This window comes from Equus asinus, chromosome 15, assembly GCF_041296235.1.
Source record: "Equus asinus isolate D_3611 breed Donkey chromosome 15, EquAss-T2T_v2, whole genome shotgun sequence".
NCBI lineage: Eukaryota > Metazoa > Chordata > Mammalia > Perissodactyla > Equidae > Equus > Equus asinus.
In genome coordinates, this window is record NC_091804.1 from 41,800,007 (window position 1) to 41,822,032 (window position 22,026).

General features: G+C 43.6%; 1 protein-coding gene and 1 long non-coding RNA gene across 12 annotated transcripts in view; one reads left to right on the forward strand and one right to left on the reverse strand.

Moving 5' to 3' along the window:
• The window catches only part of TSHZ2 (teashirt zinc finger homeobox 2), a 444,024-nt gene that overhangs the window by 120,044 nt on the left and 301,954 nt on the right, over positions 1 to 22,026 (forward strand). The gene's annotated exons all lie outside the window — the stretch shown is intronic.
• Positions 1 to 22,026, reverse strand: part of LOC139040341 (uncharacterized) — a 94,939-nt gene that overhangs the window by 26,181 nt on the left and 46,732 nt on the right. Inside the window, exon 2 of the long non-coding RNA XR_011494688.1 lies at positions 3,500 to 3,582. This is a non-coding gene — a long non-coding RNA (uncharacterized lncRNA). The remainder of the gene's footprint in view (positions 1 to 3,499; positions 3,583 to 22,026) is intronic.

Consider the following 22,026-nt stretch of genomic DNA (forward strand, 5'->3'; position numbering starts at 1 on the left):
AGCACCCCACCTCCCCACATTTTGACAACCAAAAATGTCTCCAGATATTGCCAAATGTCCCCTGAAGGGCAAAATGTGCCCCCTGTTGAGTACCATGGCTTTAAAGATAACTTGATGCCCATAGAAAAGTTCAGTCACCCCCAAATGCCCAAGGGTCTTGACCTAATCTTTGGCCAACCATTTACCATCCACTGACATGAATGCTATATTGCTCCTCGCGCACTTTCTAAAATGTCCCAGGAGCAGATGTCTCCCTGTGTCTTCCTTATTACTTTTCCCTTGTAGGCTCTGTTCCCTGAGATGTCCCCAGTGCCTACTATAGAAGCTGGACTATTGACACACACGTGACTTGGCCCTTTTCTCCCTGGTCTCCATCTGCCCACATCCACTTCCTTCAAGACCTAGTCCCAGTGTACTCATTTTCAGAAGCCTTCAAGTGTATCATCATGGTTGAGAACATGAATTTGGGAGCTCTGCTGGGTTCACTTCCTTGTCCTCCACATGCTAGCTGTATGACCTTGGGCAAGTTACTTTGACCTCTTTGTGCCTCGGTTTCCTCATCTGTAAAATGACTATCATAGGGGACACTGCTTCAGAGGTTATTGTGAAGATTCATCTAATCCTTACGTATAACAACTATAATATCACCTGTGTCAGCTGTTAGTGGTATCTCGTGATCGGAAGGTCTCTTCCCTGCAGACTTAGTTTGTACATCTGTCTCAGTTTCCTTTGTACCATAATTTCATTGACTGTATTTTCTAAACCAAAATCAGGACCTGTCATCTAACAGGTCTGGGACAATGAGCCAGAGTTCTGAAATGTGAGCAGCCTGAAAAGCCAGGGCAAATAGTTGTCATAGTTACAGTTCATGCATATGTGTGTGTGTGTGCATGTGTGTCTGTGTCTGCTTGCACATGTGTGGGACACCCACATCTTCCTAAGAGATTGTGGATGGGGGACGACAGCCTCTTCATCTCTGATATGTAGGGAGCCCCTATCTTATATTTGTTGATTTGGATTCTTCTAATTTCATGAGACGAAAGTCTTACTCAGAAACTCCTCTCTCCTTCTGACCCCAAGTCGCTTATGTCCTTCACTTAAGGAAAGCGTGGCTTTCACAAATGCCGATTTCTCAAAGCTGGGCCCTTCACCTCCTACCAGTACAGCTGAGGATAAAATTCCTTGTTCTTCAGGACTTGTGGAAGACTGTTTTTAGAAATATAATTTAAGGCCCACCTGGGGAGCTTGATTAAAATGTAGATTTCTAGACGTTGGCTCGGACCTACTCAATCAGAACTTCTGGTGGTGGGACCTGAAAGTCTGAATTTTTAAAAGCATCCCGACTCATGTTTACACTCACTCATCTTGAGTACCACCATGTTAGAACAAACCAGCAACAAGTATGAAGGCTCCTGGGTATTTTACAGAGCCTTAGAGTGGCTGAGTTTGAAAATGCTGCCGTTTTTATGAGGAGAGTAAGAGAATTATTTTTCTCCATGCTTTCTGCCATGTTCTGGATAATGTAAATTATGCACGTGGAGGGACTGTCTTTTTTAAATGAAAGGGTTGTATTCTTATCCCACATTCCACAACTCCTAAAAACAAGTCACTCTGAGGGGGAGGACTAGGTGTTTACAATCCCAGCTGGAAGAGGGCATGTGTTATTGGCAAAGCAAAGGGCAGCCCAGACGGTCCACAAGTTCTGAGAATAATCTCTGAGCATCAAGAGTGGAGACGATGACTTCAGAGCATCCCTCTCGGGAAGGCTCTGTTACCAGGTGCACCAAAAAGGATTCCATATGGCTCCAATATTCTGGTGGGGTTGGATGCATATTTGATCGTAACCCAAAGATATGAGACAATCCATCCTTGGTTTATTTCTAGATGATTAATTTCTCCTCAATATCCAAGACCTGTCTTATGATTAATTTTTCTCCCACAACCAAGACTCTGTCGTATTCTCAAGAGTAACAGAGCCCCATATCCAACATGATTTATTTAAGAAACAAAAGCAAAGAGACTGTTAAGTCTCTTCCTTCTACTTCCTTCTTTGCCAATAATTTCATACCATTGAGTTCTTTCTCTTTCTTTCCTGTGGTTTCTGAGAAAATACAACCCTCCCTTTTGACACCTTCCCCCAAAGGACTCATGACACTTATTTGGATTTTTGTGTTCTCTCTTTCTAACTGAAGGTGCTTCAAATGGGCCTCTGAATTCTCACCCTCTCTTTTCCCACCGTCTCCCCTCTCCTTTCAAGCATTCTGAAATCTCTCTTTTTAATAAATAAATAGATAAATAACTTAAAAATATAAATGCACTTCCATGCCTCAGTTTCTTCATCTTAAACTGAGTATAAATACAGTACCTAACTCTTAGGGTTTTGTGAGGATTAAATGAGTTAGAGGTAAAGCTCTTAAGAGATTGTTGGCTCACAGGATGTGCTCACCTACTGTCCACTAATAATTTCATGGGGGCCTTTGTCTGTCTCCATTACATGTCATCTGTCTGTCTGTATGTGCGCTTCCTGTTCGAGCACCCCCACCTCTCTCCCATCCTTCACCACCAGCCTCTTTGAAAGAGTCCTCATTGAAGCCCAGCAATTCCTCACTTCCCATTCACTCCCCATCTCTTTCAGTTGACCTTTCGCCAAAGCCAGCTGCTCCCTGGTGATTTTGTAATGACTGTATCTGTCCAGTGACCTCTCTTCTGTGCTCATCCCACCTGAACACACTACAATGTTGTACCTAACCTTTTGATTCTTCCTTTCTTTTATTTTGAAGTTTACAATGGAGTTTTTTGGGTGTCTCTCCCTTTAAAAGAATTGTTCTTTGGTTGTTGATGAAGTTGTTGCTGCTGTCATTTTTCTGATTATGTTAGAAACAGAAGCTCAGAGTCCTGGTCTACATTGTGACACTCAGTGTCATGCTACTTCCCCTCCTCTGTGACTGTGCTTTCCCTCTGCTCTTGTCAGATGACCCCGTAAATGTCATGGCTCCCTAGGACTCTGTCTGTCCTGGGTTCTCATCTCATCTCATCTCTTTAGACCCAGAGATCTCAAAACTACAGCCTGCAAGCAGGACCTGGCCCACCGAAATGTTCTGTTATCGCCTCTCTATATTAAAAAAAATTGGTTTCCACATTTCAGTTTTTTCACCAAAAGAATCCCTATTTTTGACTGCTTTTGGAAAGTCAGAGTGATCTCGCCACACCAGACCTATGTGTCCATGTGAGCATGGCCAGCCAGAGCTGAGGGTATTGCTCCCTCAGTCAGGGTGGCCCCAAGTTCATCCTCACCTCCAGCCGCCTTCACTGATTCTGCTGCCTGCCTGGCCCCTGCAGGCAGTTGAGGTTACCTCTCCTGTAGTGCTGTCCCTAGGTAAGTTATGACCCCGTGAAACAAAGACAGCCAAGTTGATATTTCCCATTCTACCCTGGTCCTCATGCCCACAGCCAAATTTCCACACATGTTCCAGTAAATTCCCCACTTGCTCTCACTCACCACAGTTTTGCTGTTCTCTGTACCTTGCAGCATGACCTTCAGAACTTAATGTTCCATCTGAGAGGGTGTTTGGGTCCAGAAATCTAAGAAGAAAAAAACCGTGTTATGCATCAATCAATACTTGGTGGCATGCTAGTTGAGAATCATTGCTCTATAAGAAGGATCTAGTTACATAATAAAAATATAAAAACGGATGTTATAAGCAAGGAAGGCAGGTCGATATCTGTTCGAGCAGTTGGGGCATGAGCTAAAGGGTCCTGGAAACACGGTGGTGAGGTGTGGAAACTGACACCATAGTGATTCCAAAAGATACTGCAGAGGAAAGTTTGGGGACAGATAAAACTAAAATAAACATTTAAAAAGCAGATGCAAAACCTCAAATAAAGCTACAGAAAGAGCTTGAGGGTTGGTGGTGCCACTGATCCAGAGATGGAGAGAGACTTGGGGAAATGCTGGTTCTGGAACACGACGCTGAGTACCATTTTTGGCATATTGAGTCAGACGCAGGCAGACATCTAAGCAGATTCTGTACCGTTGAAGGTAAGAGATTACAGGGAGGGTAGACGAGTGGATCTGAGTTACAGTTTCAGAAGCCACCCACATACTTGTGGTTTTCAAAAATCTTGCTATAAAGAGAAATACAAATAAAGGAAAGAGGAAAGAAAAAGGGGAACCCATGCAGGAGACAAAGAAAGAGTCAAGAGAGAAGTATGAGGTCAAGCAGAGAAGTTAAGAAATCAAGATGATGGTTTGACGTAAAAGGGAATTGTCTAGCAGGGTCTGCTGAGCAAGGAAGACTATATCTACATAATATATCTACAGAATGCTATTGGATTTGGCCAGGGGACGGTCATTCATTCCTTCAGTAAATATTTACTAAGCGTCTATTATTTTCCAGAAAGTATGCTGGGAAGAACCATTCAACATGGAGATCAAATCAATCAGTAGAGCCTAGGTTTTGCTACAACAACTCCCAAATCTCTTTAAAATAACACAGGTTAATTTCATCCTCATGCCAGGGGCTCTGATCTCCGCCATTCTCCTTCCGGGTCCAGACGGATAAAGCAGCCACCCTTTGGAACACGGTGATACCGTGACAAAGAGAAAGAAAACGTGCACGAGCTATTAAAGCTTCTGCTGGGACTTGAGAGCAAGTCAAGTGGCCACATGTAACTTCCAGGGGGCAATGAAGTGTATTTCTAGCATGTGTCTGCAGGGAAGCAAACTGCAACTTCTGTGCATGGCTCCGGTGTCTACCCCAGAGAGGATTTAAAGGAGAAGTAGACAAAATTCACAGCCCTAAATATTTCCACTTTATTTCCTTAAACCAAAGCCAACTACACAATTTGTGGTGTCCGGTGTAAAGTGAAAACGCAGGTCCCAGGCTAGGGGAAAGGAAGTCAGTCTCCCATCCCTCAGGCTTACCACCCAGCCTATGGTGGATGGGCGACCCTCAAAGGATTGTAACCTCTGCACCAGATGAACTTGTTACCTGGATCAGGGGCAGGTGAGAGGCCTCCGCCAACCTCTTGGCACTGCCAACTCAGGAACGAATGGCACTACCTTGCCCTACCCCAAGATACTGCAGGGCATGGTATCCACCCTGTACCCACCCCACCCATAGCCAGTCTCCCCCTTGGAGCTGAGAGCAATGGCAGAAGGTGGGCCCTCCCCCACCCCACTGACATGACCCAGTCACCACCCCAGGGAGAATGGCAGCAGTAACAGGGCTGAGACGGGAAGGAGGAAGCCGGTGGGACCCAGCCACCGGAGGGCAGCCATTGAGCAGCTGGAAACTCTTCCCAGGGGTGTGGGAGGGGGTAGAACCCAGCATGAGCCGAGGCTCCCAGCCCCTAGCACATGCTCCATGTCCCACTGGACTTCACTTACAAATTCAAAGACGCAATTATTAAGAATTTCCTCCTGGCAGTGACCAGAGAGCCCTTTCAGAGAATGGGGCCCTGTGCCACCGCCCTGTCCTAAACCCCTTGCCATGCCTTGGTTTTTACCTGAAGAACGTTTCTCCCTTCTACCTGCCACCTTCATTTGCCTTTTCTACTTTTTCTTCTCTACATTCTAGTTGCCCTTAAAATCATATTCAGATTACAGATTGTCCAAATAGGAAATTCATTTTTGATATACTATCAATGCCCACCTACTGAGGTTACATGAATGGACTTGAAAATAACCTACGCTTTCTTATTAGTCTTCTTCCAAGGTATGGGACTCTCTGTAACCCTCACATTTGGGCCTGGGACAGGGCCAGGGCAAGGGCGTGAGATGCACAAGTCAACTTTGCAGCTTCCATTGTTTGCAGGTTTGAGATGTATGCAAAGTCTCAGAACATCAGCTGTGGCCTGCAGTGAGATTGCATGTTTGATAAGCTCTCAGCTGCCCCGGGCCAGCCAGGCAGCTGCAGAAGTCAGTGTCAGGGAAACAGAAATAGGTGGTCTTAGTGTTCTCGCCGGTATTACATCTGTCTGTAGAGAATATAGCTTACAACAGATTAACGGACTCGACACAGACTGAGACCGTGGTAAGAGTGATGCTTGCTGACGTTATCAGCAGCTCCTGGAGGGGAATTTTCTTCCTTTTTTTTCTTTTCTTTCTTTCCGGAATTTGTTTATTCGTTCCCCTCTATACTTGGCTATCGTTTATCCCATTGCTGTTTATCTCCCTGAAATAGTTTTGCGTATCTAACCATATTAAATCCACTTATTTATTGTTCGTTTATCTCTGTTTGGTGTAGCAAATGTTTATTTATAAGCCACTCATGTATCTAAAATTTACCTGCTTGTTGACTGCCTATTCTATTTGCTGGCATGTGTCCGACTGGGCTGTGCATATATTTGCTGCACTCAGATAACAGAGGTCTCTTGGTAAATATAACTATTTAGAAGTCCGAAAGAGAGGTTCAGAATATCTAAGAGGCAAATAAAACATTCCTGTGCACCCAGAATGTGCCCTAATACCCAAACAAAATGTGCCCTAGAGTTGACTTTGAGTGTATATTTGAACAATGACAAAATCTGGCAGTCCCTAAGAGTAGGTTAATCCCCTCTTCTAAACCCTCTCAAAAACCTACTCCTCCTTTTATGACAAACTGACTAGTATCTGTGTTTGTATAAGGCTGCTTCCCCTAACAGTACCTGCACTCTGTCAACTGATCCAGGAACATACACATTATCTGGTTCTCACTGAGCATCGGCTCTTCGACACCTAACACAACAAGAGGTCCATCAACATTTCTTGAGTGGATGATGGATGTGTGGCCCCATTTGGACCAGCCTAGTCTTACTTTTCTAACCTCATACATTTATGCTTGGGATTATTCCCATTTACCTATGTGTGGTCTCAGGACAGGTATATGCAGAGCATCCAATGAGAGGACAATCTCAGGTGAGGCTTTGGAGCCACACACACCTGTGTTCATACCTGACCGTGAGCCTTATTAGCTATTGAATCTGGGATATGTCATGTAACCTCTAAACTCCAGGCCTCACCGATAAAGTGGAAACAACACTAATACCTCCCTCGCAGGTATGTTGTGAACATGCAATGAGATGACCCACACAACTATTGAGTAGACAGCAAGCATTCAATAAACAGTAGCTGCCACTGCTGTTCCCATGGCTACCTGGTCAAATTATATTTGTTGGACTCCTCTGTCAGCATCTTAGAAAATTAGGGTGCGAAATGGACACCTCAGTGAACCCTTCTTGGCGTGCTGACTCTATAAACACTTTTTCCCATTCTAGCTCTTCCCCAAATTGCTGCTCGTGTCCAGACAGAGACAGTCTCTGGAACTGACGCAAACCCCACTTCTGCTAAATTCTCCCCGAGTGGAGGTGGTAAAAGAGAGGTGATTATTCGGGCCTTCTGCTTAAATTATTTTATGCCTGGGGTATGCATGTGTTTGCCTGCAGTGAATTCAGAAGCAAGCGTGAGCCATGCACCATTCCCTAAGTAAGAGTCATCGATGTTTTAAAATTGTGCCCAGCAATTCTGAGTCTGGATCTGAGAGGCGGGAAGGGGCCTGAGTTAGGTCTCGCACATGGAGGTGTCTTCCTTGCACGTGGGAAACATTCATTCTCAGGGGGTTTGTGCCAGGATGACGCAGCCTCACAGGAGCCAAATCTTACGCATTTTCATGTCCCCCTTACCAGGTTAGGCTTCCTCAATTGTTCATTCATTTATTCATTCAACAAATACTTACAGAAGCCCTGCTCTGTGTCAAGCACTGTTCTACATTTGAGGATAAAAGAAAGGTTTTTGCCCTTGTGGATCTTACTTCTAGAACAAAGCGAGGCCATAAATATATGCTCCAATTTTGCGTCCTGTTTGGTGCCATGAAAGAAAAAAATAATGCAAGGCAAAGAAATAGCAAGTGATGGGGAGTGGCAAGGGCATGCAAGTGTTTGAATTGTCATCAGAGCAGAGTGAAGTGAAGGAATGAGTCACGTGAGACAGAGGGAAGCTGCAAGAGCAGAGGCTGCTGGTGGGGCGGGAGGGGTGTGAGTGAGGGGGACGGCGCGGGAGACCAGTTCTGAGTGGGAGACAGGGACCGGGTCAGGCAGACCTTAGGGATCAAGGTAAAGAGTTATGGGTTCATAAGAAATGAAAGAACAAGAAAGGAACAAATGGCTGTATGTGGGAGTGCATGAGGGACTCAGTCCAGCTGTGGGGAAACCGCTGGGTTGCTGTTGTTATAGTCAGGGAAACACCGCGCTGCTGTGAGGCAGCCAGGGCAGGATCAGCCTGTGAGCATTCTCCCCTTTGCTTATGCCAGCTTACCATGCAAGCTTTCTGAGCCTCAGTTTCCCCATCTGTGAGATGGAGGTGATGATACCTACCTTTGATGGCTCTCATCAGAATTAGAGATTCTGTATGCATCAATAAATGACTGCTATTAGCAGATTATATTACATCATATCATGTTATTTTCAATTTTGCTTGCCAAAATGATAAAAGAGAACTGAACATGTAGGGGAGGATGGGAGCTGCCCCCGTATTTGGCTGTGTGCTCACCTTGCCTTTATTGTGTAGGCAAACCATCCTTGCCAAATAAAAACCTGCCTTATATAACCCGGAGGTTCTTTTTCAATGTAAACCTCTTTGAAATAAAAATGCCAGTGGCTTCCTGCAGTCTGCCTCTTTGGGATGCCCCGGAGGCTCCCTCCCTTTCCTTGCTCCAGCCCCACTTCGTCGTCTCTCAGTTCTTTAAGCGCCTCAGCTTTCTACCCCGACCCCCACCCCCTGACTGGTGCAAATGCCATTTGCCCAACAATCACAAGGTATCCTCACACAATTTTAGGGGAAACTGACCACATAGAATGCAATGTGAGTAGCATCCCCTGCAGCTGTAGACCCAGGGGTCCTGCAAGCTCTCTCCAGAGCTTGACCCCTACCTCCCACCCCGATTTCTCCTGGTTGACTTCTACTCCTACATAAGACCACAGCTCAAGTCCCATGTTCTCAGGGACCCTTGTCTGGCCTCCAGAATGGGCTAGCCCCTCATGATATGCTCACCTTGGCCATCAACCTTTTCTCTGTAGCACTTATCATGGTTGCAGTTTTATTTTTCTTCGTGCTATTGTGTGAGTGAAGCCAGTCTGCCCCACCAGAGCAGAAATTCCATCAGCTCAGAAACCACGGCTGTTTGTTAATTTGTTGGTTCCTCACCTTTATCGTTTCTGTGAGGCAGTTTCTGGCTCAGAGAAGCAATGCCATGCATGTTTGCTGAGTGAATCACTAACCTTCCAGGAAGCATCCATGTCTTTCATTGGTTCTTTAACATGTACAGTTTTGTTATCCCGAAGCCTAGCGGGAGAAAGCCAAAGAATCAGTATCAGGCTTCTCCACGAGAGAAGACCAGATCCAGACATGTGGCCAAGAGCAGGTGGTCAATAAATGTTTGTCGGATGAGTGAGCTAATGGGTGAATGAATAAATTTGAAGCACAAACTGATATTGCCGTTGTCAAAATGGTGAGTGTGAAGTACACCCCCTCCCCCACAGCCTCACACACATCCACCTCCCACCGCTGCTGTCTGAAGTATCTTCAGGAGCACTAAGAGCTACTTTGTGGCGAGGGCTCCTCTGTCCTCTCACTTCCCTTCCTTCCTGGCTCTGACTTGGCTACTGGAAGTCCCAGCTCTCCTCATTGTCACCTCCCTCCTGTCTTGGGGCAAAAATGACAAAAGCAAGCTCTTTTGTGAGCCCCAGCCTGGAGGGCAGAGGCGCTGTGCATCTCGGCTTTCCCTTCCCAGCAGAGGATGCACAGCCACCGGTCTCTGGTTCTGTGGAAAGCCAGGCAAGCTGGGCTGTGACTTGAAACCAGGCTCCTGTCTAGAGAGCTTCCAACGCCACAGCCAGGGCCCCTGGGTCACCTCCTCAGATGCAGGTTTCAGCAAATTGTTCTAAGTGCGTGTCCCAGGGCTGCCAGTAGAAGGCTGAGGATGCAGCTGTCTGTATTTGCCTAGTGTCTTGGTGGTTCAGGCTGCTGTAACAAGCACATTGCAGATGGGGTGCTTAAACCACGAGATTTGTTTCTCACCATTCTAGAGGCCGAATTCTGAGGTCAGGATGCCGGTGTGGCTGGGTGCTGGTGAGAGCTTTTTCCTGGCTTCATCACATAGCCGACTGAGAGGAGGGGAGCAAACTTCCATGTCTCTGCTTAGAAAGGCACTAATCCCACCACAGGGGCTCCGCCCTCACAACCTAATTACCTCCTAGTCCCATCCCACTGGGGGTTAGGGTTTCAACATATGAATTTTGAATCCCTAGCACCTAGTAAGTTCCATATTGAGATTTCTGGCCAGTGCCCTCAGAGCCTGCAATAAACCACATGAGGCATCTGCTCCTCCAAGAAGGACTTGGAGTCAGCTAAAATAATCTGGGTCATTCACCCACTTAACAAATGATTATCAAGCACCCGCCATGTGTCAGGCTCTGTTCTAGGCACTGGGGATTTAGAAGTAAACAAGACAGACAGGTGCCTGTCCTCAGGGAGTTTAATTTCTGGCAAGGGGAGACAGACAAGAGGTGAGTGTGTGAGATAACCAGCCAGCGCTAAGTGCTCCCAACCATATCAAACAGGGTTATGTGTTAGAGAATAATTCCAGGAGAAGGAAACAATTTTAAATTGAGGTGAGAGCCAAATGATCCATGGGAGCCAGCCATGCAAATATTTAGAAGACAAGTCTTGCCAGAAGGGGAAGCAGCAAGTGCAAAGGTCCTGAAACTTAGTTCATAGCAGTGATCAGTCATTTGAAAGGCTCTTTTTTTTTTTCCTTTTGATGAGGAAGATTGGCCCAGAGCTAACATCTGTGCCCATCTTCCTCTATTTTGTATGTGGGATGTCACCACAGCATGGCTTGATAAGTAGGTCCGCACCCAGGATCCGAACCTGTAAACTCTGGGGCTGCCAAAGCAGAGCCCACAAATTTAACCACTATGCCACTGGGCCTGCCCCTGAACATCCATTTTTTTAAAGCCATCACCATGACAAAAAGCAAGCACACTCCGGGCACCACTTGGATTCTAAGTCGCTCTTTGTTCTCACATTTTGGCCAAGCAGTGAACAAATTCAATATGGTTCTCCCCACTTGATCCAATATCTTTCCAAGTTTCCCTTGATCCACCTGTCTTTCTATTGCTAAATAGCTGAGATGGCAGCCAGGTAGCATGAGAAGTATGCATTTCATGAAGGCATGTCACACTCACATTACAGCTGGGTCACATGGAGGAGTGACAGAATTATCACTGCCCTTTGTCGCTCGGGAGAATTGTAGAATTGTGCAGTCATGGATTTTGCTGTTGATCACAACTGTTTGATCGGCATGCTCAGAGAATTTACTGGTGCATTCATGGGGCAAAATAAATATCTAGATAGAAAAGCCAGATGCCTTTGAAGGCTTCTGCTGTATTGGTAAATGGTTCTTAGGAAGCAGCATTTTGATAGTTGAGGGTTAGTAAGGAAAGACATTTGGGAAAGATTTTGTAGGAAATAAATGGATTTAAATTTTAAAGGGGTAGAGTGGGAAGAAGAAAGGTTAAAATATGACAAAAGAAAATTGTAGGTTCTTATGTCAGGTTCACCAGAAGCAGAGCCTGAGGCAAGGATTTGGGTCCAGGTGGTTTGTTGAGACAGTGGTCTCGGAAAAACCTGTAAGGGAGTGAGGGAAGCAGGACAGTGTTGGAGAAGGGTGTGATCCCAGGTAAAGTCAAACTTTGATCTGAACCACAGACAGAGGGCTCTAGACCATAAATCCCAGTGGAGTTCTCTTTTGAGGCAAGGAGGATAGACTTTTATATCTCCCTGTCAGTCAATCATTGGTTGTGGGCATCAGGGAGGTGTCTTAACCTCCCAGATAAGGTGACACCTGTCAGCCTTAGAGGACAATTCTCTGGAGGGGGGCAGGTATGGGTGTCCAGCAGCCACCACTCACAACAGCTGTGGGATGGCTGCACCAAGGGGATCTCAGTGGGGTACCCATGTAGTCTCCTGCTTCTAGATTGTCCCCAACAAAGGTATATCTTTCCACAAAAGAAAATACATCCATTCATTCATTTAATTATTAACTCATTGATTCAGGAAATGTTTCTTGAGCACCTAGTATGTTTCAGAACTTAGTGTTACAGCAGTGAGCAAAATGAACCTGCTGCCAGTTGTCACCAAACTTAAGCAAACGAGAGACACAAGCAAAAAGCAATGACAAGAAATGATGCTAGGTTCCGTCGTAGGAGAGGTGAGGTTCTGTGGGAGCTCTTATTAGGAGCCCTAAATCCCGTCTAGGAGGGACGATCTAGAGCTGTGCTACCCAGTGTGACAGCCGTGAGCCGCCTACGCTTGTTGAGCACTTGCTGTGTGACTCCTCCCAATTGAGATGCGCGGTAAGTGGAAAGCACACCTGGAATTTTAAAGACTTAGTAGGGAAAAAAGAATGTTAAAGATCTCATTAATAATTTGTTGTATTAATTACATGTTAAAATGACAGCGTATTTGGCTATATTGGGTTAAATAAAAGATATTATAGAAGTTAATTTTACTTGTACTATTTTCTTCTTTAATGAGACCTCTAGAAAATTTTGAATTACACTTGTGGCTCACTTTATATTTCCATTGACTAGCACAGGTCTAGGGGCTTCTTGAAGCTTTCCTTCAGATTTCAGCATCACAGATAAGCTTGCTGGAACAATCCACTAGTTAACATGGATATTCACTTAGTATCTCCTCACGATAATGCAGATACAGCAAGTTGCTCCAAATTTAATATTGAGAGCTTCTAATTGTTTGAGACCACTATGTTTTGCTTTGTCTTCTGTTGTTTTTAGAAAGTCCCTTTACTTATGGATTCGTCTTTATCTCCCTCTGGAATCCACAGGCTACAAAAACGCAATCTCCCCACCCCACACCCCTTTTAGATAATTGCAGTTTGACTCAATAGTATTTCCATCCACCATAGATACAATTCTCCTTTCATCCTTCCTTTTTTCTCTTCTCTACATGATATGAACATGAACATAAATCTATAGATTCAAAAGTGAAGAGGCAAAGAAATATAAATGGTTTGAAGTGAGTCTCTTTTCAAGTAATTTTTCCCCTAACCTAGTAAGATGTCATTCCACGAGAAATTTCACAGCACAGCAGCACTGGAAAGTATGATAATCGTTCAAAACATAATTGAAAGATTTCAAAAGTTAAACTGGAAGCATTTTTGTCAGAGTTTATTGCAAGTATTTTGTATCTTAAAAAAAAGTTTATGAAAGTTCTGTGACAAGAAGATAAGTTATGGAACCGTAAGAACAGGGAAATAAATGGATTCTGGAGACTGACAAACAGGGCAAATGACGAGAACATATAATTTTAGAACACAAAAAAAGGTAACTAAATTTGAAAAATTGCATTAGTGTATCATTTTCTGTATATGAGCCATTAGAGAGAAAAAATGGAAATTACACCCTGTAACAAAGTAAAAATGTTTTCAGTGTTTAAAGGTAATTTTGTAATACTGCTACTATTACTTAAACTCTTACCTCTTATAAAAATCCAAAGACAGGACCCCTGGTGATATTACCTGTGTCTTAGGCAAAGAGCAACAATTTGAATTCCATTCAAATACATTTGTATTTTGCCAAGTGCTATCAAGCGCTGAGTTGCATAATTTGCCACCTAAGTGAAATAGATACTTTTCCTCCACACATTTCTCACTCTCCTCTGGGCTTCATTACTGACAATCAAAGCAGAGAAGATGTACAAAATTGTCATGATGCACTTATTTTCTCATGATATTCGATACAAATAGTACTTCCTTACAAATGGCCTTTTTTTTCTATTTGCCACAACATTTTTGCTGTCTTTTCAGAATCTTACCAAAGTTCCAGTGAGAGACTTTTTTCCCCAGAAAATAAGTAGGACTCCTTGGAAAATAAATATTTCTATTTGGGGAAAAATTAAAAATAGACAGACAGAAGTAATATGGTTTTCTGTTATTCCCTGGATATGTGTGTGTGTATGTGTGTGTTTTTTTTTGTAAAGGTGTTTGTGAAAACAATAGATTCTATGTCAAGTTTTCCCCCTTTTCAAATCAGACACATCCCACCACTGAATCATCTTAAGGATTAAATTGAGAGTCACAACGTCAAATGCCCAAAATCTAGTCAGGAAAAGTTAATGAGGTGGTGGACAAAAATACATAATCCGCTTTGTCTGGCTTGTATTTTTCCACTTTTAAAAGCATCATGAGTACAGAGAAGTTTCAGTCTACTGTAAGAGATTCAAGAGCAAGAACAATGATAACAGGCGATTGGCACTCCACATTCCGTTGGTAAGACCCTAGGGAGCAGTGGGGCCTGTGAACTGAAGGACGTGCTCTGCCTCTAGAGGGAGCAACTGCTCCCAGCTCCGGTTTAGTGCTCCATGATGGCTGCTAATTTTTTTCTTTATTTCTTTTCAAGAGAAGTCAGAAATCTGGATTTCTTTTGTATGTGTGGAGGAGACAGGGTAGTTCTTGATTTTTAAAGGTTGATAACATTTTTTAAGTGGATAAACATCAAGCAAGCCAAAGAAAATACATTTCCTGGCCAGATACAGCCTGAAGACTGCCAGGGTGTGACTTCTGTGGAAGGGTCTTCTCCAAGGGTCTAGGGCAGCCAGGGTCATCATATAAGGATAATAGTCTGTCCTGAATCTCATTACCTCTGTTCTCTCCCTCCCAGCAGATGATCTATTGAAGATGAGGTCATCTATTGAGAGAGATTACTTAAAACGTCATCTACTTTAACTGCAAAAATGCCGCCACTTTTCTTACTCATATAGGTAGTATTTGGACCTTAAAGATGGTTATTTCCCCCATCAACAACTACCATCATACCATCATCAATATCATCATCATCATTATCATCTAGTGAGTATGAGTCGTAGGGCAACAAACTGAAGATCTATAAGGAATATCACTTTCATCTTCTACACTTCAGGTTAATTCCTGTTTTCAGCAAAATGAACAGAACATTTTGACTTCAGTCTGTTACAGGGTCCTCATCCTCTAAAGCTGAACTAGAAATCCGGGTAGTATGCCAGTCCAAGATGTTTGGAGGGAAGAGAGGGGCGGCTCTTTGGGAAAGTGTATTGCCCCTTGGGTTACCATGACACATCTGTCACGCCAGGCAGGGGGCTCTCTGGGGCACCTGGGCCTTGCTGGAGCACAGACATCTTTCTGCAAGGCTGCCTCTGGATCCCGGCTGCCTGGACTCGCCAGGGCCGGTTAATCCCCAAGGTGTTGGCTTCTGTTAACTGAACGGTTTTCCCTCCTCCCACTTCTCTCCTCCTCCCAGCCCAAGTGGAGTCTCTTTTGTATCTGGGATGGGGCTGGGGAAGGTAGGAGAGAAGAAGACCCACTCTTAACTCTCAATTCTGGCCATATGCTTTTTCTTTTTTACTTCTGTTACAAATTCTCTAAGTTTCTTTAGCGGTTCAGGCTTTGGGAGATAAAAGCAAAGGAGAGGAAGAGGGTATTTCCGCCTTCTACTCTGCCACATCCCTGCCCTGAAAACAACTGCTAACTACATAACAGTGTTAGAAACAAAACACAGGTTAATATCTCACAAAAGTATCCCATTGTGTAACAATTCTAGCATCTCCAACTGCCTCTACTTCTTGGGTACCAGCTCCGTGCTAGTAGCTTAGTAGGTACCATCTGATTTATTTTTTAAGGCAACTCCATGAAGTAAATTTATCTATATCAGTTACCTATTGACAGGAAAGTACTGCATAACAAATATCCCCAAACCTCAGTGACATACAACAATAAACATTTATTTAGCTCACCGGTGTGTGGGGTCCAGTGATCTGAGCTGGGCTGGGCTGCTGATCTCAGCTGGCCCCATTCATAAATCTGTGATCAGCTTCCGGGTCAGCTCAGAGACTCTGCTGATCTTGGCTGGCCTCACTTACGTGTTTGGGGATTGGCTAGCTGTTGGCTGATATAGGACAGCCTCGGCTATGATGGCTAGGACAACTTGGCCCCATACCAGGCATCTCTCATCGTCTAGCAGGCTAGCCTACACATTTTCTTCTTGTGGCAATGGCAGAGGGGAAAAGTGAGCAAACCCAGTCATCTGAGCATTTTTTAAGTTTCTGTTTTGCATCACATTTGCTAACATCCCAATAGACAACACAAGTCACCTGCCAAGCTGGGAGTCAGAAGGGGAGACGCAATACAGTTAGCTGGCAAAGGGCATAGATGGGGGGAGGGCTCAAGTATCGGAGCTCATAATGCAAACACTGCCTCATTTCCTGAGTCAGAAAACTGAAACCAGGAGCAATGAGCCTGGGAGTAAGGGGGCTGGACTTGGAACCCACGCATGGCTGACTGCAAAGCTGTATTCCTACCGCATTATTCTGCTGCCTTAATTTTTAAAAGGAGCATATAGGAAGGCTTCTCCGTGTGAAGGCAGCATCTTCCAGGCCAAATAGAGTGTTGAGTAATTGCCTGCTTAATATGGTTGATAGGGAAAGCAAACTTCAAGCCAAAACACTCTAATTTCCCCTAAACATATGTAATCATCTTAATTTTCTCTTTGCCTCTGTTGACAGAGCTTGGGGAAGATGACTCCTTTTTAGCAACAGCCACTGTTTCCCTGAGAAGCAGCATGCAGGGAAATGGGATTGGCGTTCTTTCCTTCTACAAAATCCATTTTCTGTAATTCCACTCTCTTCCCTGGGCTGGCCCCTTCCCCGACCAGCGACCTCTTTGGCCTGACGTTGTTCTTTACCCCATACGCTTGAACCCTCACACTCCTTTGCAATCAGACTCCTGTGTCTTGGGTGATTTGTGACCCAGGTTTAGTTCCAATCACTTCAATCCATTTGGGGGCTGAATTTCACACATAATGAAAGAGCTGGTTGAGCAGTGCCGATGTCTCTGGAAGGACTAGCTCATTGATCAGGACTTGGCTCTTTTCAGAGGGCAGTGTTGTGCTAATGAGAGGCAGATTATATTTTTGAAGAATGAAATGCAAACCCAGCATCAGGATCCGTTTCTTCTGTGGGTTGACGTGACCAGAAATTTCCAGCTTGACTTTATGGACTGTTAAACTTTTTAGAATATGATGTAAGATCCTAGTTACAGATTCAACTGAAAATAATAGTAGTAATAACAGCAACCAAAAGTTGCAGGACCTTTATCATATGCCAGGAACTGTGCTAAACTCTTTCCATGCATTTCATGTTCATTACTGTCCTAAAATATCGATACTGCTATATGCCCATTTTACAACTAAGATACTGAGGGTTTATGTGACTTCCTTTCCCAAGGCCACATTGCCAGCCAGTAAGCGACAGGCACAGCCAGGAGTTGGCAAGGGCATGATGGTTAAGAGCAGAATCAGCAGACTCTGTAAAGAGCCAGACAGTAAATATTTTAGGCCTTTGCAGGCCATTTGATCTCTGCAGCAAAAACTCAGCTCTGCCGTTGGTGCACAAAAGCAGCCATAGACGTGCATTTACAAATGGGCAGGGCTGTGTGCCAATAAAACTTTATTTACAAAATAAGTACTGTGCTGGATTTGACATTGCTATACCATTTCTTCCAAGCTGTATCGTATTGGACAATTTATCCAACTTCTCTTTCACCTCAGTTTTCACATCTAAAAAGTGAGGAAGATAATAATCATAATACCTAGCTCATAGGGTTATTTGGAGGAGTAAATGGAAGTTGCATACAAAGCAGTTGTTTCTGTTATTACTACTGTTGTGAGAGGCAGTAGCGGAGAGAGATGAAGAGCAGTTCCTCCTGGGCTTAAACTTCATCTTTCCCACTTGCCAGCTGAGTGATCTTGGGCGTGGTACTTAACCTCTCTGAGTCTCAGACTCTCTTTTTGTAAAGTGGAGGATAATAAGAGGACAAATCTCACAGGATAGTTGGAGAGATTAAATGAATTTACCACGTGCAAAGTGTCTAGAACAATGCCTTGCACACGGCAAGCACTTCAGAGGTGCTTGCTTGATTATTGTTATTGAAGAATCAACCTCTAAAGCTGAGTGAGCCTGGCCTCCAATATAGTGCTCTTGCCCACTGCCAGCTCCTGCAGCGGTTTTCAACCATTTTGGACTAGCGACTGACGCCCTTGGCAATCTGGTAAAGACTATGGGCCCCTTTTCATAATACTGTCTTTAAATTCATAAAATAAATATATAAAAGATTACCAGAAAACCCTAATTATATAGAAATACAGTTACCAAAATATTTTTTTAAAGAGCGAATTTTGATGTAGTTATATACGTACTCCTCTATTAACATGTTAGATAACATGATCTAGCATCAGGATGCCTAAAAACTACCATAATTTTGACATCATCATAAATGTCAGTGATATTTCAGTATCTCTGCAAGAGCTGAAATGTGATATGAAGATATCTGTGATTCACACTGATGCTGAAGTCACGTATCCTGTGATTTGGTGCCAGCATTTGTAAATGAAGAAATGCTAAATTTCAGGTAAAGGTTGGTGAAAAGTTAAAGAAAATTTTAGGGCTGGCCCCGTGGTGTAGTGGTTAAGTTCTTGCACTCCACTTCAGCTGCCTGGGGTTCACAGGTTCGGATCCTGGGCATGGACCTAGCGCCACTTGTCAAGCCACACTGTGGAGGCATCCCACATAAAACAGAGGAAGATTGGCACAGATGTTAGCTCAGCAACAATCTTCCTCAAGGAAAGGAAAAAAGAGAAAGATTGGCAACAGATGTTAGCTCAGGGCCAATCTTCCTCACAAAAACTCCAAACAACAACAACAACAAAACAAGAAACAAAAAAAAAATTAAAGAAAATTTTAATTCACATTCATAAGATGCAAGAATGCATAGAACCATTGAGATCCACAGGCTCCCAGGCCCAGAAGCCCTGTGCCCACCGCCGCCAGAGGAGCCATCGTAAAGTAATAACAAAGCTGAAGGGCACTGGTTCTCAGGGCGCTGGATGTTCCTTGCATCTTGATGTTGCAGCGCACACACATAGATTAGGTTTGGCAGAACAGGCGTCCACAAAGAGAGCAAACACTTCCTGTGCCTATGCAATCATGAAGCATTCATCCACTGGTACGTGAGCGAGAAATCAGGAACTGTGCGGTCCCCTAATTTGATGCCCAACGTGGAAAAAGATTGTCATTGGGACTAAGCCAGCGAGAGGTAATGGAAACATGATACCACTGACCTCATCCCAAAAAATAGCTGTTGTCACAGGACAGAGATGCTGAATATTTGTAGGTTTGGGGAGAAATATATTTGTTAGTGAAATGGAGCTTACTGTGGAGTGAGTAAAGGTGAATTATTTGTCAGACGACTGGAGGAGGTTTATGCAATATAGTATTATTGAGCGGGGCTATTAACGGAGTGAATTGCTATTGTGACATGCCATTAAATTGTTTTTAGTGTCCACAAAGGTATCATTCAGGAGCTGGCAGGGTTACTAACAGAGTTGTATTTTTGGTGGACAGCAGCAGATCTCGAAACAAAATAGCATATTTTATAGAAAAGTGAAATATGGGCAAAGCCAGAAGTCTGTAGACAATAGAGTCTGGGGTCGTCATTTGCAGCTACTTGGCAAGAACCCCGAGAATCCAGACAAGGCTCTCTGGATCCCCACTGGATCTGTAGCTGAGGCTGAAATCTGAGCGATGCATCAGGAAGGGGAAGTGAGGAAGTGAGACAAAGAGAGAAAAGAGAGATGAGGAGATGTTCTCTACTGTTCGTGAATGTATCCCCAGCATTTAGCAGATGCTGGGTCAGTAATTATTTGGTAAAAAGAAAAAAGAGGAAAGGAGGCGAGCATGAGGGAGGGAGATGGGAGAGGATCGAGAGAGAACATAATTAGCCATGTGAACTACTTGTGGTATGAACGCATGTGTGTATCCATATGTGCATGAACATCTATTTATTCATTTTTTATTTTTCAACAAATATTTATTGAGTGCCTACTAAGTGTCAGCCCATGTGCTAGGTACTGAAAATGTTTGTTTAATGAGACAGAAAAGATCCAGCTCTCAGATGACTTAACATCCAAGAGAAGGATTCAGAGAATAGACATGGAATCAAATAAGCTTATTTTAAGATAGTGTTAAGTGTTATAAAGAAAACAAACAGAAATCAAAACCACTATAGTGAGGTAGAGGGTAATTAGAAAGAAGGGGCTACTTTGCGTAGGATGGTGACTTTGGAGCTGAGAAATGCTTGATGACAAAGAACTAACCTAACCGTGGAAAGATCAGAGGAGACTGACATTTTATTGAGGGCTTGCTACATGCCAGGCGTGTGCTACGTTCTTTGCATCCATTATTTCATTTAATCTTCACTTCAGCTGTGAAGGAGAGAGTATTTAGAACAACTTCACAAACGACAAGGAAGGAAGGGAGGCTCAGAAAGGCAAAATGACTTGAGCTGGTAACAGACAGAGGCAATATGTAACCCCTGCCTTGTCTGACCCCAAGCCTCAGAGACAACCAGCCCACCATGTCGCTTCAAGAGGAAGGGAAGTTCCTTGTTCATGATCATGCAAATTAGGAAAGCAGACTTTCTAGTAAGGGCTCTGTTCTTCGATTTGCAAATGAGGGTTATTTTTACGCCATATCGTGGCTATTTTCTGGCAGGTCTCCTGGCTTCATTCCTGAAACGTATTGGTAACCCATAGAGTGAATTTCATCTTGAGTCTGTTTCATAAATGACCCTGAAGAAAATGTGCCTCTTGCCCAGATGGAGAAAGAACTGAGTTATCTTCTTAAATCGATAGGGGAGGGGGAATGGGACGTTGACCTCAAGGAAAACAAATTCTTCTATTGAAGAAATTGTCTCAACCCCAGTTAGAACACATTTTCTCATAGCTAAGCTTTCGTGGGCTAAGCCGAGTCAACTGTTAGAAAAACAGTATAATTTTAGCATCAACCCGCCACTGTCTCCCCCACTTGTGTGTGGGTGTTTTGTTTTTCTTGTTTGTTTATTTTCTTGTTTGGTACTCACTTGGTCTACCAAGGCCATTGGAGTTCACATTTGTTATTATTGTTCTTTCTTTGTTTTTGTTTACATTTTAAGACAGTAGATTGCTATCAAATGTTGGTGTGTGTATATTAGTGTATCTTAATTGGTTGCCAAAGAAATGCAGCTCAAACCACAAAGTACCGTTATTATCACTATTATTATTTTGGCTGTCAAATCATTAATGTATTTTTATGTCAATATCTAGTATTGGAGGCTTCAAGAGTAATGGTCAGGAGCACTTTCACCTACTCCAGGAGGAAGTCCAAACTGGTACCGGTCTCTGGAGAACAGTCTGACAATATCTCAACTGCCTCTGAAGGAACGTGGCCTGTGACACGTAATTCCTCTTCTAGGAATTTAATAGAAGGATCTCCACACTGAGATATATGTAAAATTATCTCCGGTGAAGTATTTGTAACACAGGGAAAAATTAGAAGCAACTGTAATGTCCAAGAATAAGGGGTTCATTATCTTCAAAAATGGTAAAACTGCACGGTGGATTATCACCCACCATTAAAAATCCATGCCCATAAAGAAAAAGGTTCCCAATATAGTAAGTAGGGTGAACAAATGGCAGATTATAAAACAGTATGTACATTATGATTCTGTAATATACCACATCCACTTACCGCTATAGTGTATCTATAGATAGATGTAACTATAGCTAGAGCGGTAACTGTGACATTAGTTTATTAAGTAATATTGTTATATGATCATGATATTATTTATCATAGGGTTAGTTTTCTTTATATTTTCTTATTCCACATTTTCTACATGGAAGGTGATTTATTGTTATAATCAGGAAAAACACACACACACAGACACACGTGAGTGAAGGTTGGTGTTTAAGTCCGGCCTTTGGTCTACTCAGTGCAGCTCTGGCGTGTGCCCTCACCTTGAGGGCCTTGGCCCTCTGTTGGGTGGTCCCTCCACCCCAGCTCTGACTCTGGGCATCCTTCTGCTCACCTTTTGCTTTTCAGCCCAAATCCCTAACTTGACTTAC